The sequence below is a fragment of the Podarcis vaucheri genome (assembly GCF_965113315.1).
Source record: "Podarcis vaucheri genome assembly, chromosome: 13".
Lineage (NCBI taxonomy): Eukaryota > Metazoa > Chordata > Lepidosauria > Squamata > Lacertidae > Podarcis > Podarcis vaucheri.
In genome coordinates, this window is record NC_138751.1 from 42,149,615 (window position 1) to 42,161,737 (window position 12,123).

At 47.9% G+C, this 12,123-nt stretch overlaps 1 protein-coding gene across 3 annotated transcripts in view; it reads right to left on the bottom strand.

The window, feature by feature from the left end:
- LOC309516251 (la-related protein 6-like) overlaps positions 1-12,123 on the bottom strand; it is a 32,098-nt gene that overhangs the window by 18,765 nt on the left and 1,210 nt on the right. The window contains exon 2 of one of the 3 annotated variants that reach the window (XM_082194973.1): positions 6,657-6,807. The exons of the other annotated variants lie outside the window; for them this stretch is intronic. The gene's annotated coding sequence lies outside the window, so the exon portion shown is untranslated. The remainder of the gene's footprint in view (positions 1-6,656; positions 6,808-12,123) is intronic. 3 annotated transcript variants of the gene reach the window in all.

The following is a 12,123-nucleotide window of genomic DNA, read 5'->3' on the forward strand; positions in this document are numbered from 1 at the left end:
ATCGTGCGGCAGCGGGAGGCCCCATTAGCTAAAGTAGTACCTCGGGTTAAGAACGGACCTCCAGAACAAATTCAGTTCTTAACCTGAGGTAGCACTGTACAAGCTGCCAGGGCAACGTACAACTGGGAAACGTGAAGCGCCATTAAAAATAATTCAAATAAGCACCAGTCAAATAAGCAAAGTCCTGTCAGCGTAAAAAGGCCTTTAAGAGATGCCTGGGAATCAAAGGCTTTGAGAAGGAGGCATCCTGTCAGAGGCCTGGCGCCTCCTTCCCAAAGCCCAGGCTTCTGCCAGGCTTAGTGAGGGAGGCATGATGTCACGCACACCATGTCAGCCCCCCATCGCCTTGAAAGCTGGTGCATCTGGCCTTGTTCACTTATGAAAAACACGTCACTGTCCCTATCCAATCCTACATGTATAAGTGGGGACGGCGTTCTTTCCCGCCTCAAATATGACGATCAGATAGGCACTGAGATTTAATGGATGCTATCTCAGCGAGGCTTTGAATCAACTTTATGCCACCATCCTTTTTCCCCATAGTTGCCTTTGTGGTGCCTCAGAGGAAGTTCTCACAAAACGAAAGCACCTCTCATGCCCACAAAGGGAGGAATCAGACGTGTAATCACAATATGCCCATAAATAAATCCATATCACTTTTAACCAACATTTGATTATTTATGAAGCAGCTAGCACCATTAGCCCTAGCACAGAGCAATTAGGCGGATAAAGCCCTTTAATAAAAGCTTTTACCCTTAGAAAGTGGCTTTCAATCATTCCGGCTTCGTATGGACTCGTTTACCACCAAAGCCACTGCGGAGAATTCTGGGAAACATTCTCCGGGAAAACACACACCAACACACACACACTGTATCTGGAATATGCTTTGTGAACAGAAGATGCGGCCGCTACTCTTCAGCAGCAATGTGGAGGGATGGCCCATAACATTTAGCTTGGTAAAAAAAAAAAAAAAAAAAAGGTAAAGGACCCCTGGACGGTTAAGTCCAGTCAAAGGCAACTATGGGGTTGCGGTGCTCATCTCGCTTTTCAGGCCGAGGGAGCCGGCGTTTGTCCACAGACAGCTTTCTGGATCATGTGGCCAGCATGACTAAACCGCTTCTGGTCTGGCACAACGGGACACCATGACGCAAACCAGAGCACATGGAAATGCCATTTACCTTCCCGTCGCAGTGGTACCTGTTTATCTACTTGCACTTTGTGCTTTCAAACTGCTAGGTTGGCAGGAGCTGGGACGGAGCAACGGGACCTCACCCCGTTGTGGGGATTCGAACTGCTGACCTGACTGGCAAGCCCAAGAGGCTCAGTGGTTTAGACCACAGCACCACCCACATCCTTGGCACACAAAGCAAGGTACATAGAACTCAAGGCTGGCCAAGTTATTTTGGCACCTGAGGCAGATCATTCTACAAACGGCTCTTTCTGAGAGTAAAAAAATTAAAATACAAGCGTTAATAGTGCGGGGAAGGGTCACAGCTTAGTGGCTGAGCATCTCCTTTGCATGCAGAAGGTCCCAAGTTTGACTCCTGGCGTCTCCCGGCATGGCTGGGAGAAATGCGTGTCTGAAACACTGGAGAGCTACTGCCAGTCAGTGTGGACAATACTAAGGTCAGTGGACTGATGGTCTGACTCCATCTAAGGCAGCTGTCTATTGAAACGGGTGATGTGGAAGGAAGAGTTGAGAGGTGTCAGGCTTCAGGGAATCCGATCCCTCCCGCAGTGGGCAGCCAATAATTAAATAAACAAGAAGAGTTCTTACCAAGTCTTTTATTCAATATTCACAGAGAGAGGCCTCTCTTGCAGTAATGGCATTGCTCTGAGTAAAGACCCACCCCCTCCGTCTCTCCTATTATATGTCATTCCTATGGTGGCTGATCTGTGCCTTCTGCCTCTGCGTTTTCTGTTCTCCTACTTTCAATTCCCACCATGTTCTGGGAGAGGAGGGGTCTGGCATGCTTTCTAAGGACAACGAGTCAGTCAGCTGTCTCTCCCCTGGTGCTCCTTCTTCCAATACAGTGGTGCCTCACAAGACGAAAATAATCCGTTCCGCGAGTCTCTTCGTCTAGCGGTTTTCCCGTCTTGCGAAGCAACCCTATTAGCGGCTTAGCGCTATTAGCGGTTTAGCGGCTATTAAAGGTTTAGCGGCTTAGAAAAGGGGGGGAGCGGGGAAAAATCGAAACACTCGCTTTTCTTCTCAAATCCCGAAGGCCCCTCCAATTTTTATTTTTTTTAAAAAAGGACAAAAATTTGTCTGCTCCCAGGGGCATAGCCAGGATTTTTTTTTGGGGGGGGGGAGCAGAACCGACATGATTGGTCAACTAGTTAAGTATTTTTATTGTTTTACTTGACAATGTGCTTCCTAAAAAGGAAAAGCTTCCAGCTCCATCCCGAAAGTGCATTTCCACCAGTCCCCCGCGAGGCACGCTCTCAGCATCAGATGGGAATTGGGAGCTGTCCAGGTGCTGAAATGAGACACCTTCCACCTCGCTCTCAACGGGACTGCAGCCCACGCAGCTCTGGGAGAGAGAGGGGAGGGAGGGAGGGAGGGAGGCGCTGCTCCAAGCCCACCGTGGTCTTTGCTAATTACAGTTTGTCTAGATGAGTCAGATGCAGGCTCTTCCTCCAGTCTGGGGTTTTGCATCGGAGCCAGCTAGCAGCTGCCTTGGCATCTTTGCAAGACAAAAGGGTTCATTATCAACCATCCACGCATTCCCTTGCCTTGCTAGTTAAGCTTCCCTTTATTGGCCTTTTTTCATACCCACCCAAATGCTTTGCATCATCTGCTTAGGGCTACTGGTGGCCCGTGGGCTAAATCCAGCCCACAACCTTTTTGGCCATTAGTCATATACCCCTCAATTGACCAAAAGGGGCCTTTTAAGCCCCCTAACCATGCCCCCCCCACATTTCCCTTCGCTTACTGGGGCTGGGGGGCAGAAAATAACCAGCATCCTTATAGCGAGTCAGGGCACAGATTCTTCAAGCCTGATTCTGCCCTGCTCAGACTGGCAGCAGATTCTCCAGCAACCTTAAGCAGGAGAACTCCCCACCCAGAGATGTTAGGGAGAAGTTGAAGCATGTATTCTCCCCACTTGTCCTCTTTTGCTCTCCCCAAAAGAGTCTGAGCCTTTGACTGTGTTCCTAGCAAATGCTCACAAAGGCCCTGCTGCTCCCCCCCCCCCCAGATTTCCAGAAACTTTCTGTGGGGCAGAGAGAAGGGAGGGGTGCTAGCCAGCCCTCATGGACAAGAAGTCAGCAAACTTTTTCAGCACGGGGCCGGTCCACTGTCCCTCAGACCTTGTGGGGGGCCAGACTATATGGGGGGGGGAAATTAACGAATATCTATGCCCCACAAGTAACCCAGAGATGCATTTTAAATAAAAGGGCACATTCTACTCATGTACAAATACGCGGATTCCCGGACCGTCTGTGGGCCGGATTTAGAAGGCGACTGGGCCAGATCTGGCCCTCGGGCCTTAGTTTGTCTACCCATGTCATGGACCATCTTTCCACACCGGGGATTGGACTGGAATTTATAGTCCCAGCACCCACGTCAGAACAGTGATGCTGCACATATGATTTCTGATGAGATGACTTTGAGGTCTTCTCAGTGGGAATCACATCGCATCATTTTCCTGCAAGGGCTGCTGGGACTAGAAGCCCCAGAGTTAACCCACGACAGGGGCACATGCTTCACCAGGGCCTGGGAGCAACTCAAAAAAGCCGCCTCTACAGCTGCGACTCCCCAAGATAATATTTTTTGGAGGGACCTTAGCACAGGAAGAGAGGCCACTGGCAAGTTGCAATATTTATTTCAAACATCAATTGCCTCTTGTTCTAGATCTCTATGGCCCTACCTTTGCAAGCATCCTTGCAAAGGGACGTGGGTGGCGCTGTGGGTTAAACCACAGAGCTTAGGACTTGCCGATCAGAAGGTCAGTGGTTTGAATCCCCGTGATGGGGTGAGCTCCCATTACTCGGTCCCTGCCCTGCTCCTGCCAACCTAGCAGTTCGAAAGCACAAGTGCAAGTAGATAAATAGGTACCGCTCCGGCGGGAAGGTAAACGGCGATTCCGTGGTTCGCCAGAAGCGGCTTAATCATGCTGGCCACATGACCTGGAAGCTGTACGCCGGCTCCATTAGCCAATAAAGCGAGATGAGCACCGCAACCCCAGAGCCGGCCACGACTGGACCTAATGGTCAGGAGTCCCTTTACCTTTACTAGATCTCTATGGCCCTACCTTTGCAAGCATCCATGATCTGAGTCTTCACAATACCCACTAAAAGGGAACCTCCAGCAAATCTAGCTGGACACCAGGACTTTACACATAGACCCAAAAAACCCCACCTAGCATCGAATGATCTAGAGGACGGTAGGCAAACCTTAGAGATATACTGCATTGAAGAAAGCTCTGAAGGCTCTGCCCTGACGCTGGTTTCACAGCAGTGAAAGCTGTGTCTTGTGTGAGGAATGTCAGCTGCCACTGTTGAGGAAGAGGAGAGGTGACGTTCATAGTAGGATCACAATGGGTCAGGCTCCCTTAGCTGGTCAAGACAAACTCAGTCTAAAGAACTTGCTTATATTTTTTTTGGGGGGGGGGGAATATGTGCCTTCCCTTCCATTAACATTCCCAGCATGGCTCACATCTGAAGTACAATGAAAATCAAAATATAACTAAGAATATTTTAAAAATGTAGCTTAAAAACTCTGGAAGCATGAACACTCAGCTAAAGCCTGTGAAAGAAATAAACTGGAAAGCCTGGGTTAAAAAAAGGAAAGTCTTCCAGTGCTGACCTTACCATCGAACTTTGTGCCAAGCAAGCTTCTCAGATGCAAGATGCCATCACTGAAAGGGCCCCATGTTCCACTCATTTAATTTTGGAGGTCCTCTACCAAGCCTGAAGATAAATGTGAGTTTCAGACAAGCCTGGGTGGTCATTCAGCTGTTCGGCAGCGGAACAGACTCCCGACCGAGGTTGTGCACTCTTCTTCCTTGGAGGTTTTTAAGCAGAGGTTGTGTGGCCACCTGTCATGGATGTTTTAGCTGAGATTCCTGCCTTGCATGGGGTTGGACTAGATGACCACTGGGGTCCCTTCCAACTTGATTTTATGAAATGGAAGAGCCATAGCTCAGTGATGAAATACGGCCCTTTCTTGTACAGAGTCCCAGGTTCATCCCCAAACATTTTCCTTTAAAAAATGAAGAGCTGGGATTGATTTGTGCCCGAGACTGTGCACTACAAGGCTACACGGGCCACCAATCAGTATAAGGCAGGGGCATATGAAGAGCCACACGTACTATTGATTTCAGGACAATTGTTTGATCACTTGGCTTTTTTCTATTTCATTGTTAAGGGAGTCATTCCTGCTGGGCTCATGGGAAAACTGTAAAAAAGAGAAAGAAACTTGGCTTTTCTTAATCCTGGGAATGACAACTGTGAGTCACCCCTGGACAAAATCTTGCTCAAAGAGGCCAACACAGCAGGAGTCATTAGCTCTCCTGAATACTCTTGCAGCAAACATGGGATAACACAACTAGAACCTGACTGCCCTCTCCTGGGCTCTTCAGGAAAGTCAAGGAAATGAAGCCATCTCGTCCCAGAACCGAATGAATCAAATTCACAGGAAGCAGGCTTATGCCGATAACTGTCCTGGCTTATCAATACCCACGCAGAACCTTCGTATCCACAGACAGCAGCCTCCGGCAACAATACGTTGGGAGCAAACAGAAAGGAGCAGTCATCACCATGACCCACATGCGAGATTCTCCTTGTTTGGCTAACATGCCTGGCTGCTAGAAGAACCCTTTGGTCAGATCCGGCAAGACGATTACATTTTACCCATTTCAAGAAACTGAATGCACCAAAGCCCTAAGAGAAGCCATTTTTTTCAAATGTTTGATGTTTTATCACTTTATTATAATCATTAATATTAATATTCTGTTGGGAGCTGCCCAGAGTAGCTAGGGAAAACCAGCCAGATGGGCGAGGTATAAATAAATTATTATTATTATTATTATTATTATTATTATTATTATTATTATTATTATTATTACTGTTACAGATAGGTAGCCGTGTTGGTCTGCCATAGTCAAAATAAAAAAATTCCTTCCAGTAGCACCTTAAAGACCAACTAAGTTAGTTCTTGGTATGAGCTTTTGGTATCTGAAGAAGTGTGCATGCACACGAAAGCTCATACCAAGAACTAACTTAGTTGGTCTTTAAGGTGCTACTGGAAGGAATTTTTTTATTATTATTACTATTATCTTCCTACAAAGCAAGGCTCCTCAAGGCTACTTCTCATTTGAAGTGCTGCGCTCCAGGATGGATGTCCAATATAAATACACATGTAGAGTTTACCTGAATCGCACATGTGCATTTAGAATATGGCTGCTTTTCCCAGAAGTATCTGAGAACAGGGGGCCAGACCCTTTCCAAACTGCCACTCTCGTGTATTTTAATACAGTCGTACCTTGGTTCTCGAACTTAAACCTTTCCGGGAGTCTGTTCAACTCCCAAAACGGTTTGAAAACCAAGGCACGGCTTCTGGTTGGCTGCAGGAGCTTCCTGCACTCAACGGGAAGCTGCGGAAGCTGCGCCGGACGTCCGGCTTCTGAAAAACGTTTGCAAACCGGAACACTTACTTCTGGGTTTGTGGCGTTTGGGATCAGATTTGTTCGGGAGCCAAGCTGTTTGAGTACCAAGGTACCACTGTTTACACCAGGGATCAGCAAACTTCTTCAGCAGGGGGCCAGTCCACTGTCCCTCAGATCTAGTCGGGGGGGGGGGGGCGGACTATTTTTTGAAGAAAAAAAATGAACGAATTCCCATGCCCCACAAATAACCCAGAGATGCATTTTAAATAAGAACACACATTCTACTCATGTAAACACACCAGGCAGCCCCCGCAAATAACCCAGAGATGCATTTTAAATAAAAGGGCACATTCTACTCATGTAAAAACACGCTGATTCCAGGACCATCCGCGGGCTGGATTTAGAAGGCGATTGGGCCGGATCCAGCCCCCAGGCCTTAGGTTGCCTACCCATGGTATATACACATTCCACTTAGAACGTGAGAGTCAACCTACCTCCAAATACACACACATACATACAAACAAGCAAGTCACACTGCAACCAACCAAGCTCTGGACCCCCTAATGCACAGCTTTCCAAACTTTTCGTGTTGGTGATACACTTTTTAGACATGCATCATTTCATGACGCAGTAATTCAGTTTCACTAGCGAACCAGCGGGCTGCCCGCTCCCTTTCCAGCCAGTGCTCCTTTCTGCCAATTACAAGATGTGTATGACAAAAGTATCTCTCGCTCCATGAAAATGAACTGGGGGAAATGACTCTATAAGCTGAAAGTGGAGACGACAGATGCACTTTCCTGTTTGTTTGTTGTTTGTTTGTTTGTTTGGTGGCACAAGAAAATCTTTACTATAAACTTTTTTCTTTTATTTTAAAAAATGCACCTGGCGTGGAACGATTTAATCCACCCATCCCAAGCCCTTTCCAATGAAGAAAGACGTGGGGCCAATTTCCTTTAATCTGGGGAGGGGGAGGAAGGGAGGGAGAGCTGCTCTTAGCCCCAGGGATGCCCCAAGCTATGAGGCGACACCAAGGGAGAGTGGTAACTCAGCTTACAGGTGCAGCTACATTTTATACCCAATGATCTTCTGCCAGGTCACCCCTGGTGTAACTCTCTCAAATCATAAAAGCAAAAAAAAAAAGGGTTGATCTGCCCCAATCGTTTGCCCTCAGTTGGAGACTTTGGCGACTCAAAACACACCGCATTCTGCAGTGAACAGTTGTTGCCCAGTGCTCAGCAGTGGCGGCTTGTGTCCACTGGCACTGGCGAGAAGCCAGGGAGCCCAACAGTAGGTGGCGCCAGAGCCACAGGCAGGCAGAGCGGACTCATTCCAGCTTTGCTCCATTCCGCTTTCCAGCTGAGTTCTGCAAGGGCAACCCTAAGACTATGGAACGAGAGGAAGCAGACAACGCTGGTTGTGGGCTGGCAGAGGTTGGTGGAAGTGCCCCATCTGCCCTCATGGACCAGCTGCCGCTGGTTAGCTTCGTAAAATGCAAAGCTAAAGTGGTTGATTGAAGCTTCCATGGAAACTCAAAAGTTTACATAAAAAAGAGGGGAGGAAACTGCCTTGGTCTTCTGCATCACAGCTCTTCTGTTCCCACTACCAATCTTCCAAATATTTCTACATTGGGAGGGGCCGCAGGAGAGCTGTTTGACCTGGGCATCAAGGTCAGAGGCAGTGCTCAGATATAGACCCAACTTGTGGTTATGCACATTGGGCCAGCCAAAATGCGGCATCCTCTCTCTCAGCTAAGAGCAGCCAATTTAAGCACGTGAGAGATGTGGTTTGGTGCAGACTGCAGAGTTGCACAAAAGCTAGGTTTTGCCTCAATAAAACAGAAAAGGGCTCCAAGAGCATTCATTTTTAAATAAATATTCAAATTATGTTTTGCCTTTTTTGGTGGGAGGTGCCTTATTCTTCCCTTCCCCCTTTCCCTTTCCATTCCATTCTGGCTAGAGACCTCAAAAGTTGGACAAGGTCTGGGCCTCTCTGCATCCAAGACAACCTGCCGATCTGCAGTAATGCTGGATGAAACACCATTTTTGAGCTTTGGGCTTGGCAGCGAATCAGAAGAGAGGGCTGTTCTTTCTTCTTTCCTGGTTTGCAAAAGCATGTGCCTGCTGCCTGGCTCAAGGGGGTGATGTTGCAGGATAGAAGTGGGTGGCTGTGTGTGTGTGTGTGTGTGTGTGTGTGTGTGTGTGTAGCAACCCCTCTCCTCCAATCCACGACACTGAGGCTGTGTCCCAGCCCAAGGCACCAACATTGTCTGATTTTGAAGGAGGGATTTTGTGTTGTCAACAGCTTTTTAAAAAGGTTATTCATGTACAGGTGTGCCTCGGGTTCGTTCTTAACCTGAAACTGTTCTTAACCTGAGGTACCACTTTAGCTAATGGAGCCTCCCGCTGCCACCACACGATTTCTGTTCTCATCCTGAAGCAAAGTTCTTAACCCGAGGTCCTATTTCTGGGTTAGTGGAGTCTGTATCCTGAAGCGTCTGTAACCCGAGGTACCACTGTACTGTACTGGAGTACACAAGCCAGTCACCAGGTGAGAGGTTTTCAGTTTACCACCAGAGGAACCTGGAGTTTGCATAATTTGCCGGTGAATTAAAGGATATGGGGTCAGCAAACTTTTTCAGCAGGGGGCCGGTCCACTGTCCCTCAGACCTTGTGGGGGGGGACGGACTATATTTGGGGGGGGGGATGAACAAATTCCTATGCCCCACAAATAACCCAGAGATTTTAAATAAAAGCACACATTCTACTCATGTAAAAACACCAGGCAGGCTCCACAAATAACCCAGAGATGCATTTTTAATAAAAAGACACATGCTACTCATGTAAAAACACACTGATTCCCAGACCGTCTGCGGGCCGGATTTAGAAGGCGATTGGGACAGATCCTTCCCATGGGCCTTAGTTTGCCTACCCATGGGATAGGGGCTACAGTTTGCTTAAAATTCCTTTGGTTGGAAGTGGGGAGGGCAAAACCTGAACATTTTTAAAAGGTGAAAAACACATTTACCACCACTAGAGGGAGAGCCTTGCTTGCAAAAAGACTTCAGGGCTCTTAAACATCTCTTGGTGCAGCGGCAGCAAGTCGATTGAAGAGGAAACAAGATAACACGGGGAAGTTTTATCTCCAACACAAGTGTGTTTAGCCAGCTTAAAGAGAAGGGTGTCCCCCGCTTTTGTGCTCTCAATCCCTTGAACCTAAAACTACACATGATAAACTTTGGTTCCATGGCGTCAACAGCCTGGAAGGCCGACGGCACAGTGCCAAACAGGGAAATAATTAACCACTTGCCCTATGGATCGCTTCTCTTTGCTCCCAGAAATCCCTGCAGCACCTATAGAATTAAGATTATTAGGAGCAAGCCGGGACCGGATACTTCCACTAAGGATATGCTGGAATTTCAAACCTGGCGCCTGAACTGTGGTCCCGCCAGCTCAAGGAAGCATCTCTCCAGCACGTTCCTTGGGATAACTGGCTAGAAAGACTGTCACATTGGCCACTTGCCAAGTTGGGTGGATGGTTGCCATTGGCTGAAATGTGGAAAGGAATGGCTCACTCACTTGAGCCACCTGTTACCATTTGCTTTGTGGGGATACTTTCTGTAGCACCTCTACCTTGGGGCCTGCGGAGCATCGTAGTCGTGGATTGTATTAAGCAGATTAGGAGAGTTTAGGGTGGGTAAGGGGGAGTTACGGCGCTGGGCTTTGTGGCCACTAGACCACTTTCTCACTCCAGGCACACATAATTCCACTGGGTGCAGATTAGAAATTCAGTCACTTCCTTTCCCATCAAAAAGGCTTTGAAAAGTAAAATTTGTCAGTTTCAGCTCCGCTCATGTTCTTTTGATGCACTTGTACAAAGTCACTCCGGATTATAACTCTCAACGCTGTGAATGTTCATGAACATATAACAGTGGTTCCCAATTATCCAAGTACTGTAGATCCCCCGTTTTTTCAAAAGCCAAGCCATGGACCTCCTACTTTTGAAAATACTGATATCTCTGTGGTAGTTTTTGTCACGTAAATGGTGCCCGGACCCTGCCCCCCCCCGGGGGGGGTATGCGAAACCCCTGGGGTCCGTGGACCACCAATTGGGAACCATGGCTCTATAACTTCACTGTAACAGCCACTTTTACTCAGTTGCACGTAACCAGGGGTTGGGAAAGAAGGAATGCATGGAACTGGGTGCTTCCAAAGAAGAGAGACTTCTGCTTTTCTTGCTTAGGATGTTTGGTATCCAAGCTGAGAAGGCCAGATTGCTGGACTCTGATTATTTAGTGCTAACTGCTCATTTGCTCTCATGATGTCCCTCCTGCATCTCCCTGAAACCTAAAAGAGTTACCGTATTTTTTGCTCCGTAAGATGCACTTTTCCCCTCCTAAAAAGTAAGGGGAAATGTGTGTGTGTCTTATGGAGCGAATGCAGGGGGGAGGCAGGCAGGAAAAGCCCCCAAGAGCTCCGTGCGGCTCCTGCGGGCTTTCCCCCAGGAGGGAGAAGGGACTGACGCAGCCAGTCAGTCCCTTCTCCCTCCTCGTAGAAAAGCCCGCAGGAGCCACGTGCTCCTTAAAGGATGCACGGCTCCTGTGGGCTTTTGCAGGAGGTGGGGGTATTGCCATAGCTGCGCGCAGCCCCTCCTCTTTAGCCAAGGAAGCCTTGCGCAACCTCTCCAGCTGGGAGAGGCTGAGCGCGGCTATAGCAAAAGCCAAGGCAGCGAGCAGGATCCATCCTGGCTTCTTTGCTCTTTGGGGCTGGGGAGAGATAAGGTTTTTTTTCTTGATTTCCCCCTCTAAAAACTAGGTGCGCCTCATGGAGCGATAAATACAGTAAATGCCTATTTAAACAAAAAACACGTGTACACAAACTCTCTTGGAATTCTACCTTAAAAAGAAAAAAATGTGACATAGCACATCTACAGATGCCTAGAAAACTGCTCAACTATAGATCGCCTCTTAAACGCAGCACCTGAATTTTCCAAAGAGGGAAGGAAAGGCACTTCAGTTTGAAGAGGAAAAGGGTAGGCAAGGAACGCCAGAGTGGGGGGAAAGGAGTAGAGTGAAGAAACCGCAGCTTAGTTGAATGTTTACCCTGTCTATTTTGGAGCCGTTTTTAATCTGCTTGAACCAAATCAAACACTGTTGATATCAGTTCGAATGGAGCAAGAATCAAATATGGGATTATAAAGGAATGGGGCCCAGATAGCGACTCCTACGTGACACTACAATGTTTATTTCAGCGCAAGGCAAAAAGCTGCTGTTGTGCTAATGCGTTTGGCAGGGGTGGAAAATGTTCCACGCTGCAACCCCTGATAACGCAGCGATTAAGTGCAGCACGGCCTGTAAGTATGGGAATCTGCAACCAGAAGAGAACGTGCCAACTGTTCAACGATGTGCTCAAACCTGAGCACGTGGCACAGCCTTCCTCAGGTCTCCTGCAGTTTACAGAGCCTGCTTTGCTGGCTGCAAGGTGGGGTAACGTCTCTGCATGTTTATCTCTAGCTACCT